The sequence below is a fragment of the Pteropus vampyrus genome, unplaced genomic scaffold (assembly GCF_000151845.1).
Source record: "Pteropus vampyrus isolate Shadow unplaced genomic scaffold, Pvam_2.0 Scaffold161, whole genome shotgun sequence".
NCBI lineage: Eukaryota > Metazoa > Chordata > Mammalia > Chiroptera > Pteropodidae > Pteropus > Pteropus vampyrus.
In genome coordinates, this window is record NW_011888942.1 from 2414596 (window position 1) to 2420502 (window position 5907).

The 5907-nt window shown below is 36.0% G+C and overlaps 1 pseudogene; it reads left to right on the forward strand.

The window, feature by feature from the left end:
• The first annotated feature begins 2335 nt into the window (after window positions 1-2335).
• Window positions 2336-4504, forward strand: LOC105298761 (annotated as a pseudogene).
• The last annotated feature ends 1403 nt before the right edge of the window (window positions 4505-5907 follow it).

The following is a 5907-nucleotide window of genomic DNA, read 5'->3' on the forward strand; positions in this document are numbered from 1 at the left end:
ATATATTGCTCTAAGTTACTTGCCACTGAATAAAATTGGTATTCCAGGGCATGTACCAGTTCTGTCTGTTGACTTGCCATATCTCTTGCCATACTGAAACCAGGCTTCTCACTCTGAGCAACAAGAGCCTTGATTTTATTTCACTTCTTTATCATAGAGATGGCTTTACTTCCATGTCTTTCCATCCATATCACAGCTGAAATGCTTTTGAAATATGCTTTATGCAACAATATTCACCTTCTTGACTATGAATAAATGTTCTTTCTTTTAAACTTCTAATATATTGGCATTGAAAATGAGAGTGTCAATTTAGGGTGATTAATATCACAATTAATAAAGTGACATTTTCCAGCACACCTCACATTGAATTTAATTGATAAAGTTTGTCATTAATAAATTATTTGCATATTTGACTTATATTACCTTCTTCGTTTCTTATGAGCATATAATTGACCTGTTTTATTTTGTGTGATAGTTTACTTCAAGGGATAGAATGAAAGGGCTTTCACCTGTGTGCTTCAAGTGTAAACAGTTATCAGCTGTGATCACGGCCTGACACTGGCTTGCCAACAGAACCTTTATAAAGTACATGTAAATATTATTTCCTATCCCAATGATTCTATGTGTTTTAATGAAATAATAAAGTCCGTTCTGTTCTCATATGCCAAGATAGGTGGTTATTTTCAGCTCTGATAATCTAATGAATGAGATGGCAATGGCCTCTTGCCAAATGGAGGCTAAATAAAAAAAGATGGAGTGAGTTTATTTCTTCTATCTTGTAATAAAATTAATACATTCTCCACCTGTGTTCATTTTACTAAAGAAAGAAATGACAAGAGTTTGGACTGTGAATTCTATTGTTAATTCTGTTCTTTCTTTTAGCTACACTGTGCTCATTTGGAAAATGAAATGGATTACTTCCTTCACAGAGGATTTTCTTTCTTAATAAGAATCTATGTGTACTATATTGGGTAATAAAAATGAGCTTTAGGTACAGCTCAATACTAATAACTTTTTTTCTTACTTGGTATCTCTACCTACCTCTATAAATCTACTGAGAGGTTTAGAAAACAAAAGACGTCAAGGGAGGAAAGAGGATATTAATCAGCACTCTTGTATCTGCCTACCTTCTTAACTAAAAGAATATCTTCTTTTGAAAAGGCTATGATTTAGGTAAGATTATGTACACTATAGGAAGGAAGGAAGAACACAAGGGAGGAAGAGGAAGAGCACATACCCCACTACCTGAAGGATAATATTTGAAGAGGTGGAGAAGAGAAAGTATCGGTGGTAAGGGCACTGGGGAAAGAAAGAGGGGAAGGCATTCTTCATTGTGATTTGATTCTGTTTCTGTGACAATCTCCATCTGATTTGTAAGCAGAAATTACCTTTCCTATTGCTGAGAGCATTCAGAGTAGAGAATACTGATAGCGAAGTCCTCAAAGGGAAAAGGTTCACAGTCTTTATGCAGAGTGAAACACTCCACTGACAAGAGATTTTTGGGTATATCAGATATAGCTTTCACACAGACCCATTAATTCTAAGTCTGTTGGCTAGGCACCCTTATTTTGGTGAATCAGTTGGTAACTTAGTCTTAGTTCCCTCCAACAGAGATTTGGGTGCAAGGCTTCTCTTGTAGGGAATTTATTTGGAAGTTAATCCCAAGAATCATTGATAGGGGTCTGGGGAATGAGACAAGGAAAAGAAGGGAAGCAGTAAAAGACATGATATTAACCAAGTTAGCCCTCCTGGTAACTAGAGCTGAATCTTGGTGGGTTATCTGACAGCATGAGAGCCCTTTCCCACCTAAGGGCAAAAGATATGTATATATCAACTACCATTAGTTATTATTCGATGGTAGCTTGGTAGGGGAAATGGGTGCTAATTTCTGGCACCTCTGGCCTGCCCTGCTGTGCTGGAGCTCAGCAATCTCTAAAGAAAGCCAGCAGCAGAGAAATGGAGTTGCTAGAGTCTGGAAGTCAGATTGATGTGTTCCACATGCTAAGGCTTAATGTCAGTCTCTGACTATTGATCTTGCCTTTCATTGCACTCTATAGCTATGTATCTTCCTTTTGTTACCAATCAGCATCCCAACCCATCTTAAAAATAAATGTTTGGTCTTGCCTTGTATCTCATTCTATTGCTGTTAATATGATAGCACATACCCCACTACCTGAAGGATAATATTTGAAGTTTTCATTGATTTGACAATCAACAGAACACCAGATCTTGAGTCAGATGATATAGGCTACAGTCCTGGCTATTCAGTTTACTATCTTAGTAGCCAGCCCACTTTCAGCCTCCAGTTTCTTTGTCTTCATATGAAATAGGGATAATGTCATTTGCCCGGCTGATCTCCCAGGGTACTATAAGGACTTAATGAGATAATAGAAAGTGTGATCTACCAAATATCAGTCTTCTTATCCTATATTCTAAAATGTGAGCTTAATGAGGGAAATGCTTGTGTTTTGTTTATTGCCTGGTACCTAGAGATTCTCTGCCACATCTTAGGTACAGATAACACAGATGTAAGGAATATGTCTCATAAAAGAAGGTAAACAAAAAGAATAGTCTTGAGCTCAAATATTAGTTGAGCTACTTGCTGGCTGCTTAATTTCAGGCAAAGTTTTAATCTAAGAGACTTTTTCTGAAAGACACTCATTAGTTAAATGTTTCACAAGGTGCCTTAAGAATTAAGATCGGCCCTAATGATATATTCTTCCTCAACAACATTTGCAGTCTCACTCTTAGGGTGAGCATTCTCTATATCTAGAGTTGAAAAAAATAATTTGTTAAACTACTCATTCAAATTCTAATAGTCAGTTTCCCGTTTTTCCATTGAATGGAGTTATAATCATTCTATTATGTTGATAATCTGCTTTGAATTAATAGAAAATAACTCACTATAAAATTTTGTGTTTGATTCCTCTGTTCACATTTTTGGAGGACAGTTTTGAATGATTAAAATTTATTATATTAGGCATACCTGTGGCTACTTTTGAAATATTCTCAAATTAATATATGTTAAGCACCTCACCTAATACCTTTCATATAGTGGGAACTTAATGATAACAATGACAGTAGTTGTAATAACTTTATTTATTGAGCTCCTACTAGGTGACCATCCCTATCTGGGCATTTAATATTCATTTCGCACAAATCATACAAGATAACTACTATCGTTTTTATTTTAGAGATGAGGAAATTCAGACATGAAGATGTTAGTTACGTTAGCCAGAGTCACAGTTCTTGCCTACTGAAGGATGCAGATTTGAACTGGTTTTTTTTGATCCCAAGGTTTATGCTTAATCCATCACTGTCTATCAGTTGGTTCCTCCTCTTCAGATAACATAAATCCTCATTTACAAGTCATTTAACCTTACGTCATTCATATGAGGCTGGAATTGTTATTATCTCCACTCTACAAATGAGGAAATCACAGCCCAGGGAGGTTACATGACAAAGAGCTAGAGAATAGCACAGACAGGACCCAAAGTCAGTTTTTCTTCAAAACGTATTGAGTATTGAGCATGACTTTCTCTCAAAAAGAGTAGTCCACATTCCCTCATACGTGTTATCAACTGAATCCTAACTAAAAGAGAAAGCATTTTAATTGACTAAAGATGTTGATAGCTGAGGTATTATTTTATAGACATAATTTTGGATTCAAAATAAGTAAGGTCTCCTTATTAAACATCCCTTAGACCTCCAATACAGTGTAGTTCACCTGCCTGTAGTAGGTACTCAATAAATGTATAAATGAATCAGCTACTTATTAATATATTCAAAAAATAATTATTGAGTACCTTCATATGCCAGGGAATTGTCTGGCATCAATTAAGAACATATCAGCACAGAAGAAAGGCTCTTTTCTGTCTGGCTGCGGCCATCCGGACATCCTTACAACTATGTCCAGGCGCTACAGAGGAAGCAACAAACTGATGCCATGCGCTTTCTTCTCAGGATGAGCCGCCGGCAGTACCGACAGCTCTCTGCGCTCCAGAGTGCCCCCTGCCCCACTCGGCCGGATAAAGCACTCAGGCTGGGATACAAGCCCAAGAAAGGTTATGCCATATATCGGTTCGTGCGTACCGTGGTGGCTACAAACGCCCACTTCCTAAGGGTGTGACCTATGACAATCCTGTCCATCGGTGTTAAACAGCTGAAGTCTGCTCCAAGCCTTCACTCTGTTGCTGAGGAGCAAGCTGAACGCCACTGTGGAGCTCTGAGAGTCCTGAATTCTTACCCGATTGGTGAAGATTCCACATACAAATTCTTTGAAGTCATCCTCATTGCTCCATTCCATAAAGCTATTAGACGGAATCCTGACACCCACTGGGATCACCAAACCAGTCCATGAGTACAGGGAGATGCGAAGGCTGACATCTGCAGGCTGCAAGAGCCGTGACTTCAGAAAGGGCCACAAGTTCCACCACATTATTGGTGGTTTTCTCCCTGCAGCTTGAAGAAGGCACAATATCTCTAGCTCCACAGTTACCGCTAGTAGAAGTAATGTTTGTAAAATTCTTACCTAATAAACAATTTATGATCAAAAAAAGAGAGAACATACCAGCAATAGAAAAGACATGATTTCTAATTCTGGAAGGTCCCAAGTGCAGTGACTGATATAGACATTCACACATGCACACACATGAATAAATACATAATTACAAATTGTGATAGGAAAGATAAATGGAAAAAAAACAGGCAAAATGCGACAAGAGAGAGTAATAAGGACTTTATTTGGGGAAGGCATTTCTGAGGAAAAAATAACTCATAAAAAGAACAGACGATTCCTAACTGCCTCAACTCCCATCCCATAGGCAAAAATTCAGGCACTGGATTTTTGAATACGAGATAATATTATCTATTTAAATAGAAGGTCTTATTTTAATGAGTTAAAACGATCTATGCAAAGAATCATGAGAGAAATTTTTAATGAGATGCAAATATCTTATATCTTGATCAGTGTGGTAGTTATTTGAATTTGTAAATGTGTCACAGTTCATTGATTTCTACAGTTCAATTGTGTGAATTGTATTATACATAATTTATAATAATATAAAGTCAATTTGAAAATAAAACTAGATTTAAGTTAATGGGTCAATAAGCAAGCAAACTAAAGATGAATTAGAATTATTCCGACAATTACCTACAACAAAGTTTCAGTGGTTTTGTATGTATGATAGTCATATATTGTTGGATTGGTGCCTGCATATAGATCACTTTTCCATCTGTAACAATAGTTTTATTCTGACTTGTCAAGTATATCAGACATTTTTTAAACTAATGCTGCTAAGATAGAAGAGTAAAGGAGATAAAAGCTTTTTCAATGATGTGCTAGGCTGGATTTTTTTTTATATATAGATATATACTTCAGCTACATTTGGAAGATTTTTATAGCACAAGTGAATAATAACAAGAGCATCATGATAATGACTTTTGTTTATAAAATTCTTAGCTCTGAAGAAATCAAATTCCTTTGCATTCATGTCTTCATTAAAGTGTTTCTACCTGAGAGAAGTTTAAACATATATTATCCCCATTTTACTGGGAGAAAATGAGCATGAGAAAGTTTAGGAGATGGAAGACTTATGTATATATCAAGATCTACTGGGGCTGTGATCATAAACTTCATAGTAAAGTCTTTTTTTATGTGGCATTCAAAAGAAACCTTTTTATATTCTGCATGTATATTACAATACTTTAATAGCAGGAGAGCAATGGAAACTGTTCGTAAACAAGAAGTCTGGAATATATCGGCTATGTCATTTCTTTATTCCATACTTGATAGATTGATACATAAAGTGATGTAACTATATAATTATTAAATAATACAAAATTTCAGAGTAAACACCCATTATGCATGAATGTAAACTAAGATTTCACAGTAAAAAGTTCTTTCAT